This window comes from Lonchura striata, chromosome 2 (assembly GCF_050655825.1).
Source record: "Lonchura striata isolate lonStrDom1 chromosome 2, ASM5065582v1, whole genome shotgun sequence".
Lineage (NCBI taxonomy): Eukaryota > Metazoa > Chordata > Aves > Passeriformes > Estrildidae > Lonchura > Lonchura striata.
This window is the reverse complement of record NC_140704.1, coordinates 127,901,471-127,919,617: the sequence shown is the minus strand read 5'-3', so window position 1 is coordinate 127,919,617 and position 18,147 is coordinate 127,901,471. Positions and strand designations below refer to the sequence as shown.

The window sequence follows — 18,147 nt, the reverse complement described above, 5'->3', positions numbered from 1 at the left end:
TCTTTAGGTGTGTATTGAGGGTTCAGAGCTGCCAATCAGTTGTCATATACACGACCATGAATGCAAATCCTAATAAATTATGCTGTGTGCTATCCCAAAATATGAATAGTGAAACTAAGCTCTTTTTTCAGTTTGATTGCACAAAGAAATATTTACTGATTGATGCACTAACTGTATCCTGCCTAAGAAAAGAGGTCTCTACTGTTTTTAAATAACATCTAATTCTTTATGTGCCAAGGATTCCAACCTATCATGCAAGACTGGTGAGAAGGTAGAGTGTTTCAGACGTATATCAGAGGATGTAATAGACTACTTCTTAACTAAACCACAACCACTGTCTCATTTATTGACACCCTACTCCTTGTGTAGGAGGCAGCAGCAAGGTTTCACATCTGTAGCCAATAAGAATATCTGGGTTTGTAGTAGGCTTGTTTGGCCAGGTTCTGGTAGCAAGGGGTATACAGGAGTGGTTTCTGTGAGAAGCTGCCAGAAACTTCCCAATGTCTGGCAAAGCCACTGCCAGCCAGCTCCAAGACCCACCACTGACCATGGCCAAACCAGTTGGTAATCACAGTAATGCCTCTGTGATAATATATTTAAGAAGGAAAAAAAATATTGTACAACCATAACTGTGCTCAGAGAAGAGAGGATTTACAACATGTGAGAGGAACAGCTCTGCAAGGTCAGTGGAGAGGGAGTGGGAGGAGGTGCTCCAGGCACCTAAGCTGAGATTCTCCTGCAGCCTGTGGTGCAGAGCTGTGCCCCTGCAGCCGTGGAGGTCAGTGGGGATAAAGAGATCCACCAGCAATGGAGGAGATCCATGCTGGGTCAGTGGAAAGAAGGCTGTGGCCCTATGGGGGGCACATGCTGAAGTAGGCTCCTGGCACAGACCTGCAGGCATGTGCAGACAGGAGCCCAGATTGCCCTAGGTTTCCTAGAAGCACTTGTAACCCCATGGGGGACCCACTCTGGAGCAGCCTGTTTTTGAAGAACTGCACCCCATGGAAGGGGAGTCCCTCTGGAACAGTTTGTGAAGAACAGTAACCCCTAGCAAGGACTCTGGAGGAGTTAATGCAGTGCTATCCCCGTGGGAAGGACCTCATACTGGAGCAGGGGGAAGACTCCTCACCCTGAGGAACAGTGTGTCATGAACTCCATCCCCATCCCCCTCTGCCTCCTACAAAGCACAGGAAGGAGGAAGGAGTGGGAGGGAAGGTATTTTAAAGATTTTATGTTACTTTTCATTACCTTGCTCTGATTTTGATTGGTTATAATTTCAACTGATTTTTCACAGTCAAGTCTGTAATGCCCATGACAGTAATTGGCGAGGGATCTCTCCCTGCCTTTATCTCAATTCATTAACCTTTTGTTATGTTTCATCTCTCCCCTGTCCCATTGTGGAGGAGAGTAACAGAGTAGAATATCTCTGGTGGGTGTCTGGCATCCAGCCAGGGTCAAATCACCACAGTTTTTTCCAGTGTAGGACTGGGGTGAGAAGGAAGAAGGGAAACTTCTTGGGAGTATAGACAGAGGCATGGAATAGAATTATAGTAAAGTTCAAGTATCTCAGAGAAGTTTAGAGTACAAGCTGTTTGAAAAATGGCAAGGATCCATCTAAAATACTTTGAAACACAGGCCACAGGTGCAAGAAATACTTTTGCATTGAGAAGGAAGAAAAGCAAGGCTTTTCTCTAAACCCAAGTTGAGCCTAATCACACAAGCTATCAGAGGAAGTGCAAGTAGCAAATCAAAGGACAACACAACACTGTAGACCTTTAGATTATGTGGTGCAGAAATTAAGGATGTATTCTCTCAAGGATGAAGTAAAAGCATCTATCCTCACACCTAGACACTTCCATAAAATGCCCCCAAATTTCCTTGAATTAAGGTAAAATCCCAAAGAAGCAGCTAGTGAAAAACAAGAGCAGAGTGAGATATAAAAATAGTAAATGATGAAGGAATCCCATATCCTGAGGGTAAGATAGGTAGCGATGTTTTAACACAGATAGTTTTTTGGCAGGTAAATATGAATCCAATTCTAAGACATATTTGATGAAGTGTTAAATCTAATTTTTCATGTCTATATCCACACTTTTTAGTCACGGGACCTTAGTGTACCCCTCTGACCAGAAGGGTGAAGGTAAGGCAGCAGGAAATTTAGCCCTTCAACACCTGGAGTTCAGAATAATGCCAGCTGGTCTGTGGCTTTAGTTGTTTTTCAGCACTCAGTTTCTTTGACCCCATCAGGAGTATATGAGGACGCATTCAAATGACACTGTGATTTTCAGTGGATAATGGGAAGGCCAACTACATGTGATCAGGGTGTTTCTTCTGATTTTAGAATTAGGATGAAAGACTGAGGTCAATCCCTGAGTAGTGTGTGCAGAATATGTGAGTTTTGTTGTTAGGGTTTCTAGGAAAATAGCATAGAAAGTACATGATGGAATAATGTCCAGAGGCAATGGAGACTTTATTTCAAGTGGAGAAAGAAGAGAGGTGTTGTTGTTTTTTTGTTTTTTTTTTGTTTTTTTTTTTTTTTTTATACAGGTTCTTGGAAGTAGTATCACCACTTTCAGAATAAAGATAGAAAACATCATCACTGCTGATGGTGCCAGATTTTCAAAGCTATATATATATATATATATATATACTCTGGACAGATGTCTCCAGCAAGGTGAAGGGATTGCATTATATTGATATAATGCTAAGTATATTTTAAATATAATATTAGCTTTAAGCACAAAGCTATCAGCATGGGAGAAAGCATATTCAGCCATTGAAAGTGTGTCCTTGCCAGCTTGTTGGGAAATTACAGGCCTGACTCAGTATCTACTAAGCACTTACTTGTCTTTGATGGATGCCTATGTACCCCCTCATCCTGGGTAAAAGGTTGTAATTATAAATTAGTGCTATTGTCCTTCTCTCCACAGCTTTTTTCCTTTTCATTGCAAGGTGGCCTTGGGAAGGTATAAATGCAGATTTATTTTACACATTGGGTGGGAGTGGCATGAAGTATCACCTGATTTCCACAGAGATGGCCCCAGAGATACAAACCCAGGTGTTCTCAGAGCCTCCTTTAATGGGAAATCTACAATGCTGATGTTTTTGAGGTGAAAGAGGGCAACAGTGTTTCTGTCCACTCTATGTTTACTCTAAAGCAGATGCTCAGATATTGTCACAGAGAATTTGCATGAAGCTGGGTGGGCCTGATTTTCAAACAAACTCGTTCACCCATAGTTGTGACTAAGATGACAAGAAAGAGCAACTGAAAATTTGGTCTCAGTGTGTATTATATTTGCAAAGAGAAAAATAAGTCTCTGCCTTGAGCACAAGAATAACCAAGCATTTGTCATAGCTGATATTAGTGTCTGTGAGAAAGGTAAAAGTGTAGATGGAAAGAGAATGTCTAGTAAATGGAACAAATTGGACATTAGGCAGACGCCACATTATCCCTGAAACTTGGTGGATGGTGAGAAGAGGTCATAAAATTACGAGAAAATCAAAGGGCAATAACATGCTGCTACAAAGCAATATGTCTATTATACCTTTAAAAATAATCTGCTGCCTTATCTCCCAGACTCTGTGCATGTTTGGAGGGGGGGGGGGGGGGGGGGGCTATTTACAGGTTAGAGTTTGCAGTGGATGCCCATAAGTCAGTGTTGCCAGCCTTAATGTTAACAAAACTATATGGCACATCTCGGGAGTGCCCTGTCTCTGGAGTGCTCCTGGGAGCAATAGGTACAGGTGCTGGTCACTGCAGAGTTAAAGCTGCTTTGGCATCTACCCATGCTTTTTTGCTAATGAACCATCTGGCTCAGTACGAGAAGTTGCTCAGCCACAAATCAGCAGTTTTGTTGCAGATGTTTGCTATTCACTGCTTAATTCCCTTACTCCCAGTTCTTCCTCCTGCCTCGCACTGCTCTCACTTTGCCATTTATCTCAGTTCTTTCTTCAGAGGTAGCTTTGATTGCAAATATACTGGTGTCTGGGACTCGCATTATAATTATGTCTTTCTATATTCAAAACACTAAGTTTCAGGATTTTGAAAGTAAAGATTTTCCCTCTTAAAGGAAGGAATGACATTTTCTGCAGACTGTGCTGTGTTACATTTCTGTTCTGGATGTACCAAGTGGAAAAAGATAAATATCACAACCTACTTTCCTCCTCTTTGAATTTCACTTCAAAAGCTAAGTATTTAAGGTCACAGACATGATGATTTTACAACAATCATGTCATCATTTTGCTGTAGAAGGAACAGAAAATGTGCTACATTCCACTACACTTTCGTAAGTTATGTATCAACCAATTCACAAATATGTACAAAGGAATCAAAATATGCCCAGGAAATTGTACTTTCCTCCTGGAAACAGGTAAATTATGGGGACTGAAGTCTGGACCTTGATGTTGGTGTAGAAGAGAAATTCTGCAAGGGAGAGATAAGTCTTGTGATCTCTACAGCAGTTTTATGAACTAAAACATCCTTCTTCAATTCTGCTTTTTATCTTCTCTTGGGGATTCCATTCATCTGCATTTTCTTTTACTTACCTATTCTTTAGCTCTGGGGGTGACATTCCATTTCCTGTGTAATTTATATGAAAATTAACCTTTCACATTGGTGCAAATCCATGTGGGTGGAAATAATATCATCTGTGAATTACCCAGTAACCAGAGGCTTTTGAACAGACCCTGGAAGCCATTCAGTAAAAACTAATTTACCATGCTTTCTTTAATAGCAGATCCTTTCCTAAATCTGTTCTCCTGCAAGATATTGGTGTACTGGATTTTAAGATTTTAAGATTTTACATGGATTTTAAGATTTTACAAAAACCTGTTTGTCTAGAAAACTTTCATATGAAACAAAAATAATAAGAATTTTTAAACCCCCAAACTGTTAAAAAAGTAGGGAATTGTGGAAGAAAACCCAGCGCCTTAATAAATATCTCGGTGGGAGAAAACAATATTTGCAGAAGGTAGCAACTTCAGGAGGGGTTGCTTTCACTTATTTGCTTTCTTCTAGTGAGTAGTGAGTTTATGGATAGAGTCCCTCCAGGTAGGCAATCACAAAACCAACATTTTTATTCTCCTGACAGAAAATTGCATGTCTTTTTCCTAGCATAAAATGACATTTCCCCTAGAAAATTCCTATGCTTTTGCAAAAGTGGTTTTCCTTGTTAGAGTATTTCTCTGAAGAAGCATTTCTCACTGGTTTTAACAGTCTAGGAAAATTCTTGAGCAAATTCTTCTTTTTACTTACTAATTTTTAGTTAGCATGCTTCTCTGGCAGCACAGTATCTCCCTGGGTAGCTTGGGGAACAGGTGGAGATCATAGTTCTTCTGTCTTCAATGCTACCAGGTTAACATGAGGATAAGAGAGATGATTTACAGATACTTTTGATCTGGTTTTGACTTTGAAAAATTTCCCAACAATTTATTAGGAATAATAACCCCTTTCGTTGCTCTCAGTAATGGCTGAAGGTGCTGGAGGGGTCTGGCCCTCATTTCTACAGGTAGAACTACCTGTTCTGACTGGTGTAAAAAAAACAAACTGAACAAATCAAGGTTATTTTGTTCTGTTTTTTCATGCCACAACTACAAGAACTTTGGATCTCTTTTCATTAAACTTTGTGCTGTCCAGTAAGCAAAGTCCATCCATGTTCTCTAAAATGCTCTACCTATTGTTAACAACTTTCCTCCCTTAAAATGTGTGTATCAGCAGCATTTACCCAGTGCATTTTAAGACTCCCTTTCAATTTGTTATATTGGACATTTCAGAGATGCCTCTTTCTGGAGATTTCTTTAGAAAGAGCTGTTAAAAGAAGGTTTCTCCCCCTCTTAAAATGCTACAGCCTTGTTATTAACAACCATGTGCTGGCCACTGCTCCTCATCATCCTCATGGAGAGTAATTCATCCTCCTAGCAGAGACTGACAGATGGCCATAATCTCTGTAACAAGAGGGAAGCTTTGAAAAAAGACAGTGTGTTAGAACCTGAAAACTGCAATGAAAGAAAGCATGAGTATTGGTTTATGCTAATGAAATTATTAAAGTCATAAGTATAGCTAGAATCTTAAATTCTTCTCTGTTCTCAGAGAGGTTTTCAGAATTTTTGGTTTTAAATTCCCAGTGATAAACCATAGCATAACTGAATGTGGATGTCAAAAAGAAACAGAACCAAGATCCTAAATCTGATATTATTTATTTTTCACATTTATATTTGTATCAGACTCTCAGTATTGCTTAAGTTGATATTTTAAAAATGTTTGTAGTCTTATGCATGAGTTTTGTATTTATCAGACCTATACTCAAAGGACCTTGAACTCCATTAAAGAACATTACTCACATAAATTATTTCAGACAACCTCTTTTGCTACTTACTGTCTTTGAATCTTTAAATGTTATTCTTATGTCAAGACAAAATGTTATGAAGTCTGAATTCATTAATGAGGAAGAGCCTATCAACCATCTGTGAAATATTGAAGGTAAGTATTTATTGTGGTTTAAGAAAGGTGTTCCCACTGTAAAACTCCAAACCATGTGGTGCTTGCTCACTCCCCCTGCCCCCTTCCTCTCCCCATGTGGAGAGCTGAATTGGAGGTACAAAAGGTATAGTCATGAGTTGAGAGAAGAAAAATTTACTGGAAACAACAATTATATATGAAATTAACATAAAAGCAACAATATTAATAAAAGGCTGTGTGAGAAAGGCCAACAATTCATACATGAAAGGCTCACTATGGGGAAACTGGCAATATGCAAACTACCACCACACTATCCTGACATGGAAGGGACCCCTTCTCCTGCCCCCAGAAAATGAGGTGAGGTGGTACAGAATAACCTCTGTGTTTACAAAAATTAACACATCCTGGCTAGAACCAGGGCAAATTTCACTGTCCTCTAGAAAATCTGAACTGTGTGATGCTTTGGGGTACACAAATGTTCCCAATGCTCTGTCAAACAATCCCATCAAGTTGCAGCTGATAGGTGACCCCGTTTGCTTTCACGAATTGAATTGCTCTGGGATTTCCCTGGATTTAGCAGGGAAAGCATCTCTAATAAGGGTTCCTGGGAAGAATAAAGCTTACATGCTAGTATCAGCTCTTCTGCTGGAAGAGAGAAGGAGAAAGGGGAATTTCCTGCATAGGTCATAGGTCCTGAACTTGGAATTAGGCAGTGAAGACATGAGTGTTATAAAGGGATGGATGGTACTACACAGAACTTTATTTTCTGCACCTGAACTGAAATCCAACTCAGGCTTTCCTGACATCTTTCCTTCTATAAATTAGTCTTTCTTTGGGGACTAAAACCACACTTTTTCTCCATGCATGGCACACCTACTCTGTCAGATGAGGCAGGGCCTCTATCAAAAATACAAAGGCCAGTGTCCCTTTGTAGATGGTGACAGGAAAGTTTAGAGAAGGGTTTCACAGGATTTGTGTGAAATCCTGAATTTTAACTGGAAACAGAGCCTTGAGCCAGTCAGGCTGTGCAGTGCTAGTATTGTCACCAGGAATGCTGCTAGTGATTCAGTCAAATACTTGTGGCTGCTGCAAAACCAGAGGACACACTTGCATTGTCTAACTTTGGTTTCTGGGATATTAATTTTAGGAATACAGTCATCCATTTCTAATCACAAGAGAAATGCACTTGCAAAGGCTGATTCTACACCACTCTCTAATCGCTGCCAGTGGCAGAAACCTAATGTTACCAAAATCCTAATTAAATTTCAAATGAGCCTGGGATGAACCTGGACTGCATTTGAAAGCATGATAAGGAGTAGAGATGACTTTCCAGACACTTCCAAACTAGCAAATACAAATTCAGATCTAATATCCTCTAGTTTCCCAGAAAGCAAAACTTGCTACGATGAGAGCATCAGCTACTGGAACACATCCACAGATCTCCTGCAGCACTTGATTTAGATCAATACACCATTACTGATTCCCTGTGACAGCCATACAGGAGATCTCAGATACCTTCTCTTGTCACAGATTTGAGTTTTCTCATAACTTACATTCCTCAGGAGCTACAAGGTTTCTACTAAAATGTGATTTCAGTAGAAAGGGAGATTTACTACTTACTGGCTCAGGACTGTGGACACTAAGATGGAGTAATTTGCTGGCACTTCCAATGAAAGGGAGATAAAAATAATATTTTTGTTGGTTTTCACATAATTTCAACCCAAAAAACAACATATGAGGAAAGGGAGTAAGAGAGGGATTAAACCTTAGCTTGTTTCAGTTGACAAAGAGAAGGCAGGATCACAGATAAAAACCATTATTTTCATACTCTACTGTCTAGGATAAAGTGGAGTTAAAGATTTTTAGATCTTTAGGAAATCACAAAGCAGTTTCTTCATATACATTTGAGCAAAGTATGTCTTTAACTGTTATGCTTAACATGCTTTTCACACATTTTGACTTTTTCTTTGACTGTTCTTTCTCATTTACTTCCTGCTATTGCAATTGTTCTCTTACAGACTGAGGAAGCAAAAATTGCTGGTGACTGGAAGGCTGGACATGGTTATACAGGTATGCTCTCTGTATAGATAGGTTAGTGAAGAAGGAAGTATATTTGCTATAGCTGACACTTTGTCAAAGGCTAAAGGCAGCTGAAAATAGTATTTATAAGAATATAGAATTCTTCAAAGCTGTTCCTTTAAAATCTTCAGTTGCATTCCTGAGTATTTGAGACAGAGATAAGAGTTCTTCAGCTCTGGACTGAGTTACTTCTCCCTGTTAAACAAGTTCTTGCACAAGGATGTGCTGCAACAGAGATCTGTCAATTAGAAAAATCTGATGTTTTTAGCTGCTGAGTTTATCAGTTGTCTTGTGTCATGTCAGACAAACTGTTTAAATGTTTTTCCTCTTGTATTGTTTGACCAGGCAGGTGGACTACTGCTTCAGCTGCTGCTGGTGAGGTTTAGGCAGCTCCCCGAGGTGATGGATGTGTCTATTCAGGTTGCTCTAGTGCTGTCCATGCCTAGTTCTGCTACTGAAAACAGACTCACCACTTCTACTCACTCAGATCTGCCTCCTTTCTGACTTTAGTAAGTCTTTACCTGCTCTCAGGACCTGGACATAATTTTGATAAGATTATACCAAAGAGAAATTAAAAAACTCCCAACTGAAAAGACTCTACCACATCCATTTGTTTTGTTGTTGCTTTCTAGGACAGATTTGCATGTGCTCACAGTGAAATGCACATCAAACTGAAAAAATTTCCCTTTTATGCTACTGAAAGATACCCAGCCAATCTGAGGAGCCACACAACTGCTCAGCCAAAAGGTTTGGGGTTTGCACATTTTTACACTTAAACAACACAGAGGTAACTAACTGGATGGCAATCACTGGCATTTATCAAGGTTCTTAAAGTATGGTTCAGACAATGCATGTAATGAATAAATAGAATCCCAGAGAGGAAAAATCAGATGTGGAGTAGACAAGAGAGGCATGGCTGGCCTCACACAGATGAATACCCATACTTATGTATAATCCAATTTGAATTTTGAATTAATTTTCCCTAGATTATGAAGGGTATGAAAGGCAAATTTGTTCTGCTGACATAAACATATTTTTGATCACTCCTTCTTTGCATGATGCTTATCTTTTAATCCTATAAATCTTTGTTTTACCCTTCCTAGTTTAGTAATTGGATTCTCAGAAGAGGTGGAAAATTGTTTCCTGCATTATTGGAAACTTTTTATTGCATTATTTCTTCGGACACTCTTTGAGGTTTTATGAAAATGGGTATGACTGAAGGAACCTGGATATCTCTGTCCTATAGATGCAAGACTGCTTTTTATATAAACACTCTGCATTTTAAGATTGTCCCCACTAGCAATATTTGATTTTTAAAGATTGCAGAAAATGGGATTGATGAAAGACCTGCTTAGAATGTACTGGGAAGTGAGAGAGTCAAAACTATCAAACACTGGAAATTCTGAGAGATGTAAGAATTAGAGGCATTTATTGTTAGAATAAGTGACACTTATAGCAATCTGTCCTTTTTTTGTGGCAAATATTCTGAGAAATAATATACTGATGAGAAATCTGTGCATCTGAGCACAGTGCACAATTACAATGATAGGGAGAATAGGACTGCTGATTCTGTGAATAACTGGTTTGGAGTTTCATTTCAAGGCACAAGTGACAGTGCAGCCTTTTCTGAATCCCAGAAGAAATGCACAAGTTCAACTTCCTTATACCCCTTTGTCCTGCTGTACAGGGGAGAGTTAATCTTATGAGTAATTTTGCACATTTTGTTACATCAACCCAACAGCTCAGACTTCTGCAAACTTTCAGACTGGGGTCAGGAATTCTTCTAATCTCATATTTAATACCATTTGTCAACCCACTGGTGCATGCTTAAGATCAACTTTAGACATTCAAATAACTTCAAAACACACATTTCTTTTCACAGGTTTAAACAAATTACTGAGAGATAAGACAAAGTATATTCTCCATTTCCCTCTTGGAAGTGCATTCCCACCACTTGTCCATGTTTCAAATGACTGCATGTGATGACTGGGTTCTGATTTAAGGCTGAAGGTTTGGTGGAGAGCTTTTGGGGTTCTCTGTTCTATGGTCTTTCTGTTTTTCCTGGTAGGCAACCCCATATTTTCTTTTACCAACCTAAACATTAACAAGGACATTTCCCTTCTTGTTACATTATATTCTCTCAATATATTTTGGATTTTGTACTTTAAGTGTACTTACATCTCTCTGATCCAAGCTGGTTGGTTCTTTAAAAAATTATCTCATATTTCATGTTTTACATCCATGGATCTTCAAGTCCAACTGTCTTTTCAATTCTGGTTTCCAAAACTATGTCAATAAAATCACCAACCTGGAAGGCTTTCAGGGAATCCACGCCAAAAGTCACCTTTAGTGAAGGACTAAGTACAAGCTTTAGTAAGATGCTATAGATCTAATAATATTTTTACGATTATTAGCTGATAATATTAGTTCTTTTGAATTAACCTGACATGACTGGTTATTAGTTATTCATAGTTATTTCAAATTCATTTTTTTATTCTAATTGAATGACAGTCTGATAATACCCCTAAAATTAATTAGTTTGTATACAGCTGACTAGTTTGGTTTCCAGAACTCCTTATTTAAATATACCTACATCACTAGACCTAGGAAAAGAGAAGTCAGAAAGGAAACAATTCCTACCAGTGAAGTCTGTGGGACAGTGGGCAACAACCATTCCCTTTGGGTGACTCTAGTTCTTTATCAAACAAGTAAGTTATATAGGCAACAGAAAATAGCAGTTGTAAGCTATGTGTGAAACCTATGAGAAGCCATGTAGATCCATTTGAAAAGATTTAGGTCAGTTCAGGCCCTTACAATACACATTTAAAGACAAAGATTAATGTCTGTAAATGGTGTATCTCATGCATTTTCATTAGCTTAAGTGCAAATATGGAAATATACACCAGAGTAGGTCTGACCCTCAGTGTTACCCACAGCATACTCCTTATTCATAGAATGCCCTCCAAAGGACAAATGTAATGTGTAATCTTATTTGATAATGTATATTCATGTCTCAGAAGATGCTGGGGAATTATTAGCCTTTGACAGACTTCCTTTTGGCTTTAGCAATTAACAGAAATGAAACTCTGAAAGTTTAAATTTCTCCTTTGGACCATGTAGCTTTAAGACTTTTTCTATAACTCCATATAGTAACAAAAAAAGACAAGCACTGAATTTTCAAAAAATTGTGCAGTGATTTAGCCAAATCCTATTGAAGTTTGGACTTTGAAAATTACTTATATGAAAATTATATCCTTGGCCTTTAGAACTCCTTTGAGAGGCATGTCCTCCCTATGTGACCATAGGGAGTTGAAGATGGAGCTGTGGAGCAGGGGTTTTTGACAATGTTTAAACAATTGGGCACAGATGTTTTAACTTAGATGGGACATATCCTCAACATGAAGAAAATAGGATTCTTTCAGTGTTGGGGAAGTGAAATTGCTGTATAAAGCAGTGTTGAGGCCCTCCAGAGGCATGGCAGGGGTCTGTGCCTTAATAACCAAACTTATTGATGCAGGAAAATGAAATGAAAGTCAGTAAATTGCTGATGAAATGGAGTTCAGTGGGTTGTTTAGTCCATTCCATGCTGAATTGGTCTCTACCATACATTATTCTCTACCTTGCCCAACTCAGGTGTAAATAATGGAACTGACACTTTTCTTGTTACATTTACAAAAGTAATGGCTTCTTTTTCTGTTCATTTGACAGGCTAAAACACATTTAAGTGGATAAAAATGATGGTAGACCAGAATTTGTCTGAATTGCACATAGAGTTCATTAAAGCAGCAGCCTCTGGTGGAAGTTTATTCATGTGTGAAGGTACCTGCAGGTTGGTCTGGATCCCTGCTGGAGGCTGAGCAGAAGTAGCTGCTGTGGGAGGAATTTGATGAAGCTGCAACCTGTCACAGTTACAGCACTGGATGTAGCAGGCATAAAACAATACTTGTCCTTACTTGTGGACTTGTTTCCATCACACAAGAGGGGGAAAGTTCAAAAAGATTAAGCAGAGCAGAAGACCTATATTAGAAATTGTTATCTAAAATCAACTGAGTCTAGGAAATCCTTACGGAAAAATCAACTGACCACAACCATTTGTATACAGATATACACACTGTAAGACTTTGCTGGTTGATTAAAGGAGATCAGAGGTGGAATTTTCTGTTCCATAAAAATATCTTGAGTAAGTGATCAAAATTCCTGTTGCTGTTGAATACAAACAGTTCTTTCAAAAAACTGTTTCTGTGGCTGGGCAAGGCTGTAGGACGGGGAGCCTGGCCCTGTTGCAGCACCACTGGGGCAGGGACTGATGTTTTGCCAGCTGCCAGTTACACTGGGTTGAATGGGGCATATGGGCTGTGCCTGCCCTAACCACCACAGCCCTGGTCCAGCCTGAATCTGCCTCCATCCCAGCAAGAAGTGCAACAGCAGGGAGGTTGTAGAAGTTTGTGTTAAAACAGTGCAGCCCTATGGTTTCAATCTTGCCTGGTGAATTACCACAAATGGGGTCCAGACCCACCTGATAGCTGCCTAATATTATAAATAAAGGCCTGGGTGTATTTTATTGTTTTGGTGAGCGCTGGCAATGTTTAGGATGTTTTTTTGTCCTAAGGAAGTCTAGCCACTCACTAATACATGGGGAGGCATTGGAAGCATGAGGTGACTCGTACTGTCTCAGATTAGCTATTAATTGCAAGGCAATCAGAAGGTATAATCAGAGGTATTTTAAGTATCTCTGGCTATTTATTATTTCTATGAGTGGCTATCAAAGCAGAGGTGACAGGCTTTTAAGCAAGAAATAGCAAGCCACCTAGAGAGAGACATATTTCACTCTCCCAGGGAAGGTTTGGAGCATTTTTGTTTCAGTCCAGCTGGCAAAGCCTTTTACTGATACTGTAACATCTGGAGGACTATCTAAATTCTTAAATGCTCTGGGACAGGGCCAGAGGATAAAGAACCTTCTACAAGGAAACACTCTTGGGGTTTACACAGTCTGGTCACCGATAAAGGTTGGACTTCATCCACATTCCAAAGCAATCTAAGAGCTTTGGAAAATGTATCATCTGCTGCCTCATCTGGAAAGCCAGGGAGACTATGGTTACTTAGACATCAAAGCAAAGAAGGCCAGGAAATTTGGGTTACCATTTTTCTAATTAATGTTTTTATCACTTTTTTTTTTTTTTTTTAATATGGTCATAGTAAATCTATCTAAGGTTCCCCACTGGTTTTAAAGAGGGAAAGAAAAAGGTTTTTAATTAGAACTGTACAGTTCATATACCTAATGAATCAATAGTAATTGAATATAATGGAAACTTCTTCAAAGCACACTTATGGAGTATAGTAAAACCTCCTTTAACAGGTTTAGTTCTATGCCAGTGACCTTTTAAAAAGATTCTTCATCATATACTCGCTCTAGTGTATAGGTTTTTCCCATGGAAAAACGTCTGGAGTTCATCCAAGTATTATATGTTTGGATATACAGTGATTTATATTGTAGTCGTGGGTATTAGGTACAGTCACAGACATACTTGTTAATTAATAGATTTCCTAAAATTGTTATCCTCTGTATGTGGTTTTATGAAAGGCTAAATGGATTATATTATCCCTACAGACTATAAAATAGCCAGTATATTTTCATTTCAATTGTTTTAACCACTACTTTAATATAAAAGTTAAGGCTACAAAATACCTTCAGTCAGCAGACTAGAAAAAGAAATATATGAGATGAGAAGCCTTTCTGAATTAGTGGTGTCTTAGCGTTATATTAATCACATTTCCTCAGTGAAAAAAAGAGATTCATAATGAAACACACTTCTCCAGATGAAGAAATCATTGTACAAGGCAAAGTTTCTGGAGAAGATCTTTCTTTAAGGAAACCCCCACAACTACTCCCTCAAAGAAAAGCCTTCAGGTATGGATGCAAACTTGAACCTTCAGAACTTTTTTACACATTTTTGAAGGACACAACCCTAGCAGGCTTAGGATACAATAGTTGATATTGCCTTACTGATGAAGGTGACTTCTGAATCTCACACAAAGGTGCCTTTACAGTGTCTGGCCCATTTTGGTATGGGTGCAGATATAATCTGTGCTGGCTTAGCTCTCTTTATCCTGCTGTGACTTCATCTGCACTGGCAGCTTGCAGAGAGGTACCTGCGGGGTTCACAGGGCAAAGCACTTGAACAGATCTCGGCTGGTCCTGCTCAGCCCCCTCCTACTGGAGCACAGGCTGGAGAGGACTGGGCAGGAAGAGCTCAGCAGGCAATGAGAGATTGCTTTGATTTCCCCTGTAATTCACTTCCTTCAAGAATTTCACTGATGCCCAAAGGGTTTCTGCCTTGTGCAATCCAAGGGATTGTTCAGTTTGGTTTTGTGTGGGGTCTTTTTATTACAGAGGAAGGTACAAGCCTTTCAACTGAGAAAGCAAAGGCACTTGACTGGAACAGAGAGGAGGAAGCTCAAATAAACACAAACTAAAACCACAGTGCTTTAGACCTGCACACCTTAATCTTTGTCATCCACACTGCACCGGATCACTTTCATCACACAGGCTAAAAAGTCTTTATCCTGAGAAAAGCCAAGCATGAGGGTATTTACCTCAAAAAGTTGCTTTACAAGACATAAATCAGAGTTTTTGAACTTAAACTTTAGTTTTCGAAAAGCTCTCCAGTTTTCATTTTTATGAAGAACATGCAACATGAAGGAATGCCAACACTAAAGCCAGAAGGCATCAATAAGATGCATATATATGAAATATATTTAAATTTTACAATAAATATGTTTTATACAATAGAATGTATTAAGTATATTTAATCTCGTGATATACACATTAATACCCATCTTTTCAAGGGTCTCTGTTCTGATTCTGGAACATTCATGTCTCTCAGTCTTCCTTTAAGATAGGAAAAAAAAGCTACAATTCAAGCTTTTGGACCAAATAATTGAAAACCTGAAATTAAAATGTGAGAATTTTTTTCTTTTCTAGTTAAGCTATTACCATAAAAAGTCTGATGTATTGGCTAAGATGTCTGTTATGTCCTGCCAGAATTTAGATCTGAGCTACAACATCTCTTTTTTAAATGTTTTTTTTTTTTCTGTTTTTAAGAATCCTTACTAGAAGCTATCATCTGGTGTTATGCATTAAAATTCTTAAAATTCAGCAGCTTGGTATTAAATTTAGAAACCTTTAATATCTCAGTGTGAAAAAGAGGGAGTTTAGCTGTGCTGATTTGAACTTGAGTTGCTATTACCATAGAATGCTGCTGTCTGGAGCACCTGAATGTCCTTCCTAAGGTTGCTCCTGGCAAGTGGTGAAAACTGCCAGGCAATTCAAAAGCATAATTGACTTTTAGATGCTCTTTTCTGACATGATAACCCAAGGTTATAATGTGTTATTTAGGTGATACTAGTGGTCCCAAATTGCATAATAACTGGAAGATCTGTGCTGGAACTAGCTCTACTAGAATGGTTTACCAGGATTCCTTTCTAGTTGTGGCAAGTTTTAATCTACTAAAAGAAGGAGAAATTTTGGGGGAATTCATTGCTTCACTGGTGAAAAGCTCTCCCCTTGTTTAAATTTTCTTTTCCAAGTGGGAAAATGAAATTTCTTGAGAAATTGATATAACAGTATTTAAGTGGACATAATAATGCTTACATACCTTAGAAGAACATTGTGGGATATAATGGGCTGATAATTGACTTTTGTGCTATGCAAGGTGTTTCTATCAATTCTTAGATTTCACATGTGTGTCAAAAATGAGATACATGGGTAAATGTATAGCAATACATACAGGGAAATGCAACTTTGACTTAACATGTAAAATATTGTGTTTTGGGAGACCATTACCAATCAGGAATGAGACCTTGAGGACCATAATATTGTCAGCTTAGTGCTCAGCAGTAGCATGAAAATAAAACAAATAGAAATATTAGGAAAGGAATAAAGGAGAAAACAGAAGACATCATTATGAAAGCAAATATATGAATGGTTTTCCCACTCTTTGATGTCTGTGTGAACTTCTGGTCCTCCCATCTTCAAAACATATGTCCTTAAAGGGGAAAAGGTTCAGTGCATAGTGACAAGGACAATTCACAGTTATGGAGCAACTTCTGTGTGAGGAAAACCAAGGTAAATCTGCCAGTTTTAGTTCAGATCAGGCATGTTTATTGAAATATATCTTCAAATCATCCTCACTTACTGCACTTTGGCTCAAGCAGAGGACAGTCTTGGAGCACTTGAACTGAATTCCATTTGGAAACAAAACCAGCCTGGAACATGCCTAGTGCAATTCTGGAACAGGCCCAGTGCAATCCAACTGCTAATGACTACACAAACTGCAGGATAATTTTTATACTAACTGGAAGAAAAAAGCCTGCTGAGGGTCCTGGAGACTCTACATCAATAATTTTGTTTTACAAATGCACTGCTATTATCTACTGTACAATGTGAATAGCTGAGGTGAATGCTTCCACCTGAAACATAAATGATTTGGAAGTATGGGAGAGGTCCACACAATTCTGAGTTGCATGGTGAGGAATGCTAGAGATCAACTAACTGGTCATTATATTTTTCAGATACAGATCCCATAGGATTAGGTTAATTGCATTAATTTGAATCAGGTTTAAAACAAAGGAAACTATATGGTCCTTTGTGTGGCATGCAGTGAACTTGTGGAGCTCCTTGTTAAAGGATGTTTCATATAGGTCAAGTTCAGGTGGGTGTGAAAGCAGACTGGACAAATGCTTGGGAGATATGTTGACATTTACTCACTGGGTTACCAGTTACCAGGGTTCTGGGCCGCCAGAATTAGAAAATTTCTGTGGCTGAAACTGGGTAGATCCCATATGTTCCCTTTTCTTTCTCTTCCCTACATGGCCCCTCATGACCATGGCTGAAAGCACAACATAGTTCAAAGGAAGCCCTTGCTCTGAGGTAGTGTTGTGTTCTCTCTTGTATTATATTTTGTTTCTATATACTTTTAAAAAATAGATATAAGAAGTGCTGTGAAAATGATCTTTCAGATAGTTAGATCTGAATTTTAACTTTGTGGCTGGTACTGGTGATTTCCACACTAGAAACGCTTAAAAACCTGTGCATGTTAAATTAAGGTGTGTTTTTCTAAGTTTTAAATTAGTCATTTAGGTGATTTTCAGCATCACAGACTACCTGAACTCCAAATGACTGCAATAACAAAGGGTATTAATTTGAAGCAGCCACAATTTCCTATTGATATTTTATGTTCATTTTGATTTAAGCTTTATTGTTGCAACACTGCATAATTTCACAGCTGTAAAAAAAAGCTGTGTGTGTTAAATGTGCAGTTGGGAAAAAGGAAAAGAGATAGCTGAGGGACATCTCAAAATTCCTAGTCTTGATGTTTATGTCATTTTTTGGAATGAAGAACAGGGCTTTTTTTCTTATATATATGAATGCTTTTGTATAGTAATGAAATAAATCTTGTTTTGGGTTGAACATGACAATTTTTAGCAATAAACAGGAACACTATATTTGACATTGATGACATGAGGAATGAAATGTCTGATTGCAATATTAGGAGATTTGAAACATTGTCCTTAGACAAGTGGTATAGTCTTTTGCCAAAACCACAAGAGGA

At 38.5% G+C, this 18,147-nt stretch overlaps 1 long non-coding RNA gene across 1 annotated transcript in view; it reads left to right on the top strand.

Annotated features, from left to right (window-relative positions):
* LOC110481780 (uncharacterized) overlaps positions 1-18,147 on the top strand; it is a 109,351-nt gene that overhangs the window by 29,504 nt on the left and 61,700 nt on the right. The window contains exons 2-4 of the long non-coding RNA XR_014952958.1: positions 8,476-8,527; positions 8,882-9,045; positions 9,169-9,283. This is a non-coding gene — a long non-coding RNA (uncharacterized LOC110481780). The remainder of the gene's footprint in view (positions 1-8,475; positions 8,528-8,881; positions 9,046-9,168; positions 9,284-18,147) is intronic.